Genomic DNA, 13,694 nt, shown 5'->3' with positions numbered 1-13,694 from the left:
AAAAACAAAAAAACAAGAAAGCAAAACAAACAAACAAGCAGAAAACAACAAAAGACAAAGAAAAAACCCCACCAAACCACAATAAAAACAACAACAAAACCACACAAGGAATCATGGAGAGTCCTTTCTGTGCAGAGCATGAGGCCTGTCCTGGACTGAGTCGTTCATTGCATTTAATCTCACAATTTGGGTATGTGTGTGTTTTAAGAACCCCCCCCCACACACACACAAAATACATACATGGAGGTATATAGATGTTTCAAGTTTTATTTTTGCTTTTGAATTTTATTTAAAATTTTTAACATTCCTGCATTTTCTGATTTAACATTTATTTTTGGAAATTTTTATATATTATACTATCTTTATTGTTCATATCCCCCACTCCATTCCCTTGACTGCAGTTGTTTCCAGTACCCTGTATCACATATTCCTTCCAAATTCATGTCCTCCTTACTTATTTACATATGCATTTAATTTGCATTTATGTATGTATAGATGGATGAATTGATTGATTTAACCCACTGAATCTAATTAATGCTGGCTATATGTGTGTGACCATATGACCATCCACTGGGATATAGAGAATCTACCAGTGTATACACTCCTAAAGAAAAGTGAATTTCCCTCCACAGCCACCATTATTTGCCAATAGCTCCTCAGCTAGTGTTGAAACGTGAGAAAATCACTTCCAGTTTGTGCTATCATTTTAACTTCTTTGATTTCATGCAGGCCTTCTGTGGCTAACCAAAGCTGCTATGGTTTCACTTGTGCAACAGCCATGTCTTGTCCAGATCACAGCAATTTTTAGTACTTTCCCTCTTTCTTTGTTTTGTTTTTTTTCTAACATACTGTTTAACCCCTCCTCTGAAATGTTTCCTAGGCCTTGGGGAGGTTGACAGATGTCTGATCACTGCATGAGCACTGAAATTGATTTATTTGGATTAGTCATTATTTGGATTTGACTTCTAATGACTGTCATCATTTCTGTAATATAGTGCTACATTTAAAATAAATTGCGCTGGTCAGAGTCAATCCAATGTTGGATATCTCATTGTGGGTACATTTGAATAGCAATTCTTTCGTAAGTCTGTTTCAGCTCTAAATTTCGTTTTTAGCTTTTCTTTCATGATGTGTCTGTGCTGTTTTCTTTGTTTTTCTGTGTGTGTGTGTGTGTGTGTGTGTGTAGGAAATAATAGAAATGACCACCCACTTGAATTGGTGTGCAAAGAATTCAGCTCAATCAACTTTATTTTTAAAATTATTCATAAAATAGTAACATCCAGCTTTATTTATTTATTCAATAAAAATATTTTAAATGAGATTATGATATATATTTAAATGAATTTTTTAAAAGATTTATTTATTATTTATATGGCATTCTGCCTGCATACCAGATCTCTCTATAGATGGTTGTGAGTCACCATGTGGTTGCTGGAAATTGAACTCAGGACCTCTGGAAGGACAGCCAGTGTCCTTAACCTCTGAGCCATCTCGCCAGCCCTATGATATTTTTTATAAAGGTAAATGGAAATAATTGTGGTAAGTTTAAGAAGCCATAAGCAGAAAGACAAATACCTCATGTTCTTCTAAATAACGAACATTTATTTAAATTTTAGTGAGAGTGAGTGTGTGTGTGTGTGTGTGTGTGTGTTATGCAAGCCTTGAAACATTAAAGAAAATCATGTAAAAGTAGGAAGAGATATAAAATAGAGAGAAAAAGGAGAGGGAAATGTAATTTATGTTAGATGAAATTTGAGGCGGGTTCAACATGGAAAAGAAAGGGGATGTGCCAGCAGACGGCAGAGAGCAATTTAGTACAGTACAGGGAGATAAAGATTACAACCATGTATAATAACATACATGTATTAAATGCCACAATGAAACGCATTATTTTGTAAACTAATTTAAAAAGTACTGTTTTAAAAAAATAACAGTATCTTCTTTTACTAAGATATTAAACTTTTTTCTTTTGAGGTCTGTAAAGAATTGTGCTGGTAATTTGATGAGAATTGCATTGAATCTATAGATTGCTTTTGGTAAGATGGCCAATTTTACTATGTTAATCCTGCCAAGTGATGAGCATGGGAAATCTTTCCATCTTCTGATATCTTCTTCTAATTCTTTCTTCAGAGACTGGAAATTTTTTCCTACAAATCTTGCTTGGTTAGAGTGACACCAAGGTACTTTATGTCTTTTGTGGCTATTGTGAAGGATTTTGTTTCCTTAATTTCTTTCTCAGCCCTTTTGTCTTTTGTATACAGGAAGGCTTCTGATTTTTTTTTTTGAGTTAATTTTGTATCCAGCCACTTTGCTGAAGGTGTTTATCAGTTGCAGGAATTCCCTGGTTACTCAGGTATACTATTATATCTTCTGCAAACAGTGATACTTTGACTTCTTTCTTTCCGGTTTGTATCCCCTTAATCTCCTTCAGTTGTCTTATTGCTCTAGCAGAACTTCCAGAACTATGTTGAAGAGATATGGAGAGAGTGGGCAGCATTGCCTTGTCCCTGATTTCAGTGGGATTTCTTTAAGTTTCTCTCTGTTTAGCTTGATGTTGGCTACAGGCTTACTGTATATTGTCTTTATTATGTTTAGGTATATGCCTTGTATCCCTGATCTCTCCAAAACTTTAAACATGAATGGATGCTGGATTTTGTCAAATGATTTTTGGCATCTAAGGAGATTATCATGTGTTTTTTTTTTCTTTCAGTTTGTTAATATGGTGGATCACATTGATGAATTCATGTATATTGAGCCTCTGCATATCTGGGATGAAGCCTTCTTGGTCATAGTGGATAATATGGAAAACAAGAAACCCAGAATTGCTAAAACAATCCTCTACAATAAAAAGATATTCTGGAGGTATCTCCATCCCTGATCTCAAGCTGTACTATAGAGCAATAGTAATAAAAACTTCATGGTATTGGCATAGAAACAGAATGGTGGATCAATGAAATCTAATAGAAGACCCAGAAATAAACCCACACACTTATGGACACCTGATTTTTGACAATGATGCCAAAACCATACAATGGAAAAAAGACAGCATCATCAACGAATGGTGACGATTTTTCTACATGGATTCTACATGCAGAAAAATGCAAATGGATCCATATTTATCACCCTGCACAAAACTAAACTCCAAGTGGGTCAAAGACCTCGGCATAAAACCAGACACATTAAATCAGATAGAAGAAAAAGTGGGGAAGAGCCTTGAACTCATTGGTACAGGAGACAACTTCCTGAACAGAACACCAACAGCACAGGTTCTAAGACCAACAATCAATAAATGGGACCTCATGAAACTGAAAAGCTTCTGTAAAGCAAAGAACATTTGTTTTGTCATCAAAACAAAACAAATGCCTACAGATTGGGAAAGAATCTTCACCAACCCTCTATCTGATAGAGGACTAATATCCAATATATATATAAAGAACTAAAGAAGTTTAAAAGCAACAAATCAAGTAATCCAATTAAAAATCGGGGAGCAGAGCTAAACAGAGAATTCTTGACAGAGAAATATAGAATGGCAGAGAAACACTTAAAAAATGCTCAACGTCATTAGCCATCAGGGAAATGCAAATCAAAACGACCCTGAGATTCCACCTTACACCTATGAGAATGGCCAAGATAAAAAACTCAAGTGACAGCACATGCTGGAGAGGTTGTGGAGAAAGGGGAACCCTCCTCCACTGCTGGTGGAAATATAAACTTGAACAAACACTCTGGAAATCAATCTGGTGTTTTCTCAGACAACTAGGAATAGCACTTCCTCAAGATCCAGCTATACCACTCCTAGGCATATATCCAAAAGAGGCTCAAGTACACAATAAGGACATTTGCTCAACCATATTTGTAGCAGCTTTATTTGTTATAGCCAGAAGCTGGAAACAGCCCAGATGCCCCTCAGTTGAGGAATGGATACAGAAATTGTGGTACATCTACACAATGGAATATTACTCAGCAATATAAAACAAGGACAACGTGACATTTGCAGGCAAATGGTGGGAATTAGAAAAGATCATCTTGAGTGAGGTATCCCAGAAGCAAAAAGACACACATGGTATATACTCATTTATAAGTGGATATTAGACATATGATATAGGATAATCATACTAAAATCTGTATACCTATAGAAGCTAAGCCAAGAAGGAGGACTATACCCATATAGTCCTTAATCCTTATTCAATAGGCAAATGCGATAGACATTGGAAGAAAATGAAAACAAGGAACAATACAGGAGCATACCACAGGTGGCCTCTGAAATACTGTATCCAGCAGGGTATTATAGCAGATGCTAAGACTCACAGCCAAACTTTGAGCAGAGTGCAGGAAATCTTATGAAAGGAGGGGGAGATAGAAAGACCCGGAAGGTTCTAGAGTTCCACAAGCAGAACAACAGATGCAAAAAATCTGGGGCCAGGGGTCTTTTCTGAGACTGATACTCTAACCAAGCACCATTTATGGAAATAACCTAGAACCCCTGCACAGATGTAGCCCATGGCAGCTCAGTGTCCAAGAGGGTATCCTAGTAAGGGGAACAGGAGCTATCTCTGACATTAACTCAGTGGCTGGCTCTTTGATATCCTCCCACTGAGGTGGTGGGGCAGCCTTACCAGGGCACAGAGGAAGACTATGAAAGGCAGTCCTGATGAGACCTGATAGATTAAGGTCAGATGGTAGGGGAGCAGGTCCTCCCCTATCAGTGGACTTGGAAGGTACATGGGAGGAGATGAGGGAGGGAGGGAGGACGAGATTGGGAGGGGATGAGGGTGGGGACTACAACTGTGATACAAAGTGAATAAATTGTAATAAATAAAAAAATATTAAAAATAATATCTTTCTGTAGTGAAGATCTTATAATGTAGGTGTGCAGGCCCTATATAAGCCACAAATTGAGTTCTCTGTATTCGGTGAGTTGTACAGGCGTCATCAGAAGCAGTGGGACCTTGCTGTCAGTGTGTAGAGAGCAATGTATAGTCTTGGCAACAGATGGTTTTGTTTCAGGATGTCCATAGAACCCTTTTGGCCAACAACTCAATTAAATGTAAACCAATCCCAGCACTCTAATCTTCATTTGGTGACATGAGATGTCCGCTTGGGATTCTGTATCCCCCAGTATTTGACAAATTCAGATCGATTGACTTCATATGTGTGTATGTAAAGAAGCTTTTACTGAATCAGGTTTCCATACTGCACCTCAAATGGCCCTCAATATTAGCAGTCTCCTACCATATTCTCTTCCTCACTTCCTTCTTTCATGACCTTCTCCACTTGATCTTCACATTCCAGGTCCCCTCTCATTATGCATCCAAAAGTACCTATTCTATTCTATTCTATTTTTTTTCTAACAAGATCTATCTGTAACCCTCTCCCATTCACCAGTCAATAATAATAAGTGATATTTGTGCTATAACTTATAGAACCAATGAAGTTTTGGTATAAGAATCAGTTATAGCACAAATATCACCTATTATCCATATTTAAATGACTATATACCATATTTGTGTTTCTGAGTCGGGGAGACCTCACTCCGGATAATTATTTTCCTAGTTGCATCTACTTACTTGTGAATTACATGATGTTAACTTGTAATGTCTCAGTAATACTCCATTCTGTAAATGTACCACATTTTCTTTATCCATGCTTCTATTGAGAGGCATTTACATTTTTTTTTTCCAAATTCAGCTATTATGAGTAGAGAAGCAGTGGACACGGTTGAGCAAGTGTTTCTGTCGTAGAATGAAGCATCCTTTGGTTATATGCCCAATAGTAATCTAGGTAGATTATGAGGTATATCAATCCCATCTTCCTGAGGAACTATCACACTGATTTCCATAGTGACTGTCTGTGTTTGTACTCTTAAAAACAATGAATGAGTGTGCCCCTTACTTCACGTTCTTGACAACATGAGCTGCCACTTGTTTTATTGATCTTAGCCATTTTGATGGTTGTTAAGCTGATCAAGATAATTTTGATTTGCATGACCCTTGATGACTAAGACTGTTAAATATTCCTTTTAGGTTTTTCTTAGCCAGTTGTGTTTCCTCTTCAGAGAACTTTGTTTAGATATACACCTCATTTTTAATAGGGTTACTTTTTTCCTAATATTTAGTTACTTACATATATATTTTTATGATACATATATATTTTGGATATTAGCCCTATAGCATATGTGTAATCACTAAAATTCTTTTCCTATTCTGCTATCTCGATGATGGTGTCTTTTGCCATGCAGAAGCTTTTCAGGTTCATGAAGTCTCATTTATTCATTTTTATTTTGGTACCTGCTAAAGGTGTTCTGTTCAGAGAGTCCTCTCCTATGCCAGTGAGTTCAACACTACTCCCCACTTTCTCTTCTATCTTGTTCAATACATCTGGTTTTATTTTGAGGTCTTTGATCCATTTCAAGTTGAGTTTTGTGTAGAGTGATAAGTATGGATCTTAAGTCTGGATCTTCAATTCAATTTCATTGATCAATGTGTCTGCTTTCATGTCAATACCATGCTGTTTTATTATTATTATTATTATTATTATTATTATTACTGTAGCTCTGTAGTACAATTTGAAAACTGAGATGGTGATAATTCCAGTAGTTCTTTTGTTCAGAATAGTTTTAGTTATACTGCTTATTTTATCTTTCTATATGAAGTAGAAAATTGACTTTTCAAGACTTGTGAAGAATTGTATTGGAATTTTGATGGGGGTGGCATTAAATCCGTAGATTGGTTTGGTAGAATGTCCATTTTTACCATATTCATCTTACCAGTCTATGAGCAGGGGACTTATTTTTATCTTCTGATATCATCTTCAAATTCTTTCAACTACTTGAAGTCTTTATCAAATGAGTCATTATTTGCTTGGTTAAAGAAACCCACAATATTTTATATTATTTGAGATCTCTGTGAATGGTGTTGTTTACCTGAAGTTTTTCTCAGTTCGTTTGTTATTTGTATACAGGATAGCTACTGATTTTTGTAAATGAACTTTGTTTCCAGTAATTTTGATAAAAGCGCTTATGAGCTATACTAATTTCCCCATAGACTTTTAGGGTCGCTTAAGTCTACAGGCATATCTTTTGCAACTAAGAACACTTTGTCTTCTCCCTGTACAACTTGTATCTGCTTGATCTCCTTGAATTGTTTTATACTCTAGCTAAGAATTAAAGTACTCTATTTAATAGGAGAAATGAGAAAACTATCTTTTTACTGACATTAGTGAAAGTGCTTTAGATATTTTTTCCATTTAAGTTGATGGGTTTGTTGTAAACTGCCTTTGTTATATTGATGTATGCCCCTTCTGTTCTTAAGTTCTCCAGGCGTTTTATCATGAAGGTGTGTTGGAATTTGTTGAAGGTATTTTCTGAATCATGTGGTTTTGTCTTTTAGGTTTTTCATATGGTGAATTACATTTACAAATCAATGTTTATTGAACCATCCCTGTAGCTATAGGATGAAGCCTACTTGATCATGGTGAACAATCCTTTGGATACGTTATTGAATTAGGTTTGCAACTACTTTACAGAGAATTTTTCCACCTATGTTCATGATAAAAATTAGTATGTAATTGTCCTTTTTTTGGGGGGGGTCTTTATGTGGTTTAAATATCACCATAACTGTACCTCTATAAAATGATTTGGGAAATGTTTCTCCGTTTTGAATCTGTGGAATAATTTGAGACCATTAGCATTGATTCTTTTTTGAAAGTCTGATAGAATACCATTCTAAAATCATCTAGCCCTGGGAATATTTTGGTGGGGAAAATTTAAATGACAGCTTTTAGTTTACTCCATTTATGTGTCTGTTTCTACTGATTATATTATCTTCAATTAACTTTAGCCATGTCTTTTAGATTTTCCAATTTGGCAAAGTACAAGGGTTTTTTTGTTGTTTTTTGTTTTTTGTTTTGTTTTTGTTTTATTGGCTTGAAAGCAGAACTTTTTTATTTTTAATTTTACTTATTATTATTATTATTATTATTAACTCTGTATCCCAGCTATATCATACTCCTTCATTCCCTCCCAATCCCACCCTCCATCCCTCATCTCCTCTCTGTCCTTTTCCAAGTCCACTGATTGGGGAGGATCTCCTCCCCTTTCATCTGACCCTGTTTTATCAGGTATCATCAGGACTGGGTGCAAAGTTCTCCTCTGTGGCCTAGCAGAATTGCTCCTCCCTTGTGGGGTGGGGAGGTCAAAGAGCCTATAATTGAGTTCCTGCCAGAAATAGAACCTGTTACCCAGAGGACCAGGGGTAAGATGATCAATCTTCACTCAGAAAGACAAATAGGATGTGCATTGGACATCCACTGAATGGTTTTGGCTTCTTTGTCAAAAATCAAATATCCATAGGTATATGGGTTTAATTTTGGGTCTTCTATTCGGTTCCATTGATCCACTAGTCTATTTCTATGCTAATACTATGCCGTTTTTATTACTATTGCTCTGTAGAACAGCTTGAGAACAGGGATGGAGATGCCTCCAGACTATCTGTTGTTGTACAGGATCATTTTGGAAATTCTGAGTTTTTTGTTTCTCCATATGAAGTTGATAATTTTTCTCTCAAGATCTATGAAGAATTGTGTTGGTATTTTGATGGGAATTGCATTGAATCTGTAGATTTCTTTTGGCAGAATAGCCATTTTCCATATGTTAATCCTACCAATCCATGAGCAAGGGAGATCTTTCCATCTCTTCAATTTCTTTCTTCCGAGACTTAAAGTTTTTTCAAACAGGTCTTTTACTTCCTTGGTTAGTGTCACCCCAAGGTACTTTATGTTATTATTGACTATTGTGAAGGGTGTTGTTTCCCTGATCTCTTTTTTGGCCCTTTTGTCTTTGGTATACAGGAGGGCTTCTGATTTTTTTGAGTTGATTTTGTATCCTGCCACATTGCTGAAGGTGTTTATAAGCTAAAGGAATTCTCTGGTTGAATTTTTGGGGTCACTCATGTATACTATCATGTCATCTGCTAATAGTGATAATTTGACCTTTTCCTTTCTGATTTGTATCCCCTCCGTCTCCTTTAGTTGTTTTATTGATTTAGCCAGGACTTCAAGTACTATGTTGAAGAGATATGGAGACAATGGGCAGCCTTAACCTTGTGCCTGATTTCAGTGGGGTTGATTTAGTTTCTCTCCATTGAGTTTGATGTTGGCTATAGGCTTGCTGTATATTGCCTTTACTATGTTTAGGAATGTGCCTTGTATCCCTGATCTCTCCAAGACTTTAAACATGAATGGGTGTTGGACTTTGTCAAATACTTTTTCGGCATCTAAGGAGATGACCATGAGGTTGTTTTTTCCCTTCAGTTTGTTTATGTGGTGGATTACATTGATGGATTTCTGTATGTTGAACCACCCTTGCTTGCCTGGAATGAAGCCTACTTGGTCATGGTGGATGATATCTTTTATGTGTTCTTGGATTCAGTTTGCAAGTATTTTATTGAGTATTTTTGCATCAATGTTCATAAGAGAGATAGGTCTGAAGTTTTCTTCTTTTGTTGGGTCTTTGTGTGGTTTAGGTATCAGGGTGACTGTGACTTCATAGAATGAGTTTGGTAATGTTTCTTCTGTTTCTATTTCGTGGAATAGTTTGGAGAGAATTGGAGTTAGCACTTCTTTGAAGGTCTGGTAGAATTCTGCACTGAATCCGTCTGGTCCAGAACTTTTTTTGGAAGGGAGACTGTTGATGACTGCTTCTATTTCCTTGGGAGGAATAAGACTATTCAATCTTTCTACCTGATCTTGACTTAATTTTGGTAAATGGAATCTATCGAGAAAATTGTCCATTTCTTTTAGATTTTCAAATTTTGGGGCATATAGATTTTTGTAGTACGACCTAAGGACTGTTTGGATTTCCTCAGTGTCTGTAGTTATGTCACCCTTTTCATTTCTGATTTTGCTGATTTGGATAGTTTCTCTCTGCCTTTTATTTAGTTTGGTTAAAGGTTTATCTATCTTGTTGATTTTCTCAAAGAACCAGCTCTTGGTTTCATTGATTATTTGAATAGTTTTATTTGTTTCTAATTGATTGATTTCACCCCTGAGTTTGGGTATTTCCAGCTGTCTGCTCCTCTTGGGTGTATTTGCTCCTTTTCTTTCTAGGGCTTTCGGTTGGGCCGTTAATTTTACTTGTATGAGATGTCACAAATTTCTTCTTTTTTTTTTCCAATGCAGTTTATTCAGAAACCTTGAACAATCCTCGGACCCTGGGGAAAGCCAGCCCACAGCTTAAATAGCCTCTGGGTAGCCAACCCAGGCGTGCCACGGGGGCAATGCAGATAGGTCCACATACATGGAAGCAAGCCAGATCCTCAGCCTTAGCCAAATGTGGAATTGTTCGTGACAGAGAGCACTCACCATCGGGAAGGTGGAAGGCGGAAACCAGCTCCATCTTTAAGGCATAGCATTCCGCAGCTCTCTACAGTTCCCCCTTTTTGTTTTAGATGCATCAGGGAAGAGTAGAGGTCTGATCTCTGATATTAGAAATAAATTGGGACTTTGTACCGATGTTCGTTTAGGTGTCATCCACCCAAAGAGCATCAGACCCGTCCGATACAAATTCTTGAAGGCACTTAGTGCTATGAATTTTCCTCTTAACACTGCTTTCATTGTGTCCCATAAATTATGGTATGTTGTACCTTCATTTTCATTGAATTCCAGGAAGTCTTTAATTTCTTTCTTTATTTGTTCCTTAATCCAGTTGTCATTGAGCAGCAAGTTGTTCAGTTTCCATGTGCTTGTAGACTTTTTTCTAATTCCATTGTTGTTGAAGTCCAGCTTTAGTCTATGGTGGTCTGACAGAATATACGGATTATTTCAATCTGACTGTATCTGTTGAGGCTTGCTTTGTGACCAACTATATGGTCTATTTTGGAGAACGTTCCATGAGGTGCTGAAAAGAAGATATACTCTTTTGAGTTTGGGTGGAAAGTTTGTAGACATCTATTAGGTCTATTTGATTTAGGACTTCTGTAACGGCCTTTATTTCCTTATTAGGCTTATGTCTAGATGATCTGTCCCTTGGTGAAAGTGGGTTGTTGAAGTCTCCCACTATTAAGGTATTGGGATTGATGTATGATTTAAGTTTTAATAATGTTTCATTTATGAATGTAGGTGCTCTTGTATTTGGGGCATAGATGGTCAGAATTGTGATATCCTCTTGGTGGAATTTTCTATTGATGAGAATGAAGTGTCCCTCCTCATCTTTTTTGATTAATTTTGGTTGAAAGTCTATTTTATTCGATATTACGTTAGCTACCCCAGCTTGTTTTCTGGGTCCGTTTGCTTGAAAGACATTTTTCCAGCTCTTTACTCTAAGGTAGTGTTTATCTTTGTTGCAGAGGTGAGTTTCTTGGATTCAGCAGAATGTTGGATCCTGTTTCCATACCCATTCAGTTATTTTGTGTCTTTTTATTGGAGAGTTGAGTCCATTGTTGTGATAGATAATAGTGACCAATGAACGTTAGTTCCTTTTATATTGGAGTCAGTGGTCTTACTGTGTTTCTTTGCTTTTTCTCTTTTAAATTTTTTGCAATATTTTCTGTATGCTGTGTTTTCTTGAGTGAAGTTGTTTTCATTGGATTGGGGTTTTCCTCTAGTATCTTCTGTAGGGCTGGTTTGCTATGTAGATATTGCATAAATTTAGTTTTGTCATGGAATGTTTTGTTTTCTCCATCTATGTTGATTGAAAGCTTTGTAGGTTATAGTATTCTGGGTTGGTATCTGTGGTCTCTTAGAGTCTTCATGACACCTGCTCAGGCCCTTCTGGCTTTCATAGTTTCTGATGAGAAGTCCGGTGTGATTCTGATAGGTCTACCTTCATATGTTACTTGGCCTTTTTCTCTTGCTGCTTTTAACTTCTTTTCTTTGTTCTGTAGATTTAGTGTTTTGACTATGATGTGACATGATGTGTTTCTTTTCTGGTGTAGTCTATTTGGTGTTCTGTAAGCTCTTGTATATTTATGGACATCTCTTTCTTTAAGTTGGGAAATTTTCTTCTATGATTTTCTTGAAAATATTTTCTCGACCTTGGAGACTTAAATCCTCTTTTTTCTCTATTCCTATTATTCTTATATTTTGTCTTTTCATGGTGTCCTTGATTTCTTGGATATTTTGTGTTTGGGACTTTTCTGATTTTACTTTTACTTTGAGAGAAGTATCAATTTCTGAGAGCATATCTTCAGCTCCAGAGATTCTCTCCTCCATCTCTTATTTTCTGTTGGTGAGGCTTACCTTTGTGGTTCCTGATCTTTTCTCCAAGTTCTCCAGCCCCAGGGTTTTCAAAGTTTGTGTTTTCTTATTGATTCTAATTCTGTTTTCATGTCTTGCACCATTTCCTTCATCTGTTTGAATGTGGATTCTTGTCTCTCTATGATGGTCTTTATTTTTTTGTTCATTTCCTCTCTAAATGCCATTAATTATATCTCTAGTTGTGCCTCTATTTGTTTGGCTATGTTTGCCTGTATTTCTTTAAGAATTTTGTCTATTTCCTCTTTCTTTACCTCCAATTGACTGGCCAAATCTTTGATAGATTTGTTCATTTCCTCTTTAACTGTCTGAATTTGCATGGCTATTGCTCTGAAAGAATTGTTTGTTTCCTCTTTATGAGCCTCAAATAATTGGGTAAGTATAGCTTTAAAGCCATTTTCCTGTGCTTCTGATGAATTGGAATATCCATCAATTTTGGAGGTTACTGGTGAAGTCATGATATCCTGATTTATGTTGGATGTGTTCTTTCACCTACCCCTGGCCATTGGCTTATCTGAAACCTTCCCTGTTTGTTTCTGGATTCTGCAGTTCAGACTGGTACTGTCTCTCTCTGGCATCTGGAGAGTTCTTCAGGAAGCTGAGAGAGGTCCCGTGGCTTCAGCATGTGTGTTGGTGCACTATCTGTATTCTCAAGCAGGTCATATCAGCAAGGATCAGGGTATATGGGCTCTCTGCTCTCTAGTTTGGCTCTGCTTGCTCTTATGCAGGAGGACTGAAGTGCTCTACCAGCTCAGTGCTGCTGCAGCTGCCAGGTTAGGAAGTCCAGCTGCAGCTGGAGACTGGGATGCTGGTCCAGATGCCTTCTGGGAAGTTCTGGGGACCCTCCACTGTGCTCTCCAAGCCTGGGAGGCCCAGCGCTTGGTGTCCTTAGCTTGTATGGTGGGTCTGCTTGGCTTTGGTGGGTATATAGGGTATTATCTGTCACTAAGGGTTTGAGCAGGCCATGCAGTCAGTGGCTGAGGGACCCTGTGGGGCCAGTATAGCAGCTAGCAGACCTGGGACCCTGGGAGGATGGTGCGGCGGGTCTGGAACTCTAAGACTGGTAGTGCTGGCAGTTGCTGCTAAGGGACTAGGATCTCCGCCTCAGTTACTGTTAACCCCAGACAGTTAGGTCTGACTTGAGAATCTCGGTGAGTTGACTGTGGGGAGGAGGAGGGTTGCCTGAGAAGGGGAGTGCCAGGAGATCAAAGGATTGTTTCTCTCCTTCCCCAAACAAGTCCCTGGGTGACTCAAGACCAAAGTTCTCACCTCATGTGATGTTCCCCGTCTTTTATTTATTTTTTATTTTTTTATTTTTTATTTTTGGGAAGGAAAGAGTTTATTTAATATGGCAGGTTACATTTTATTACTAAGGAAAGACAGGACAGGAACTCAAGCAGGAGTAGATGCAAGACTCTGAATAAAAACTGCTTCTGATTTCCTTG

This window comes from Meriones unguiculatus, chromosome 8 (genome assembly GCF_030254825.1).
Source record: "Meriones unguiculatus strain TT.TT164.6M chromosome 8, Bangor_MerUng_6.1, whole genome shotgun sequence".
Classification (NCBI taxonomy): Eukaryota; Metazoa; Chordata; class Mammalia; order Rodentia; family Muridae; genus Meriones; species Meriones unguiculatus.
Note: the sequence above shows the minus strand (reverse complement) of the source record.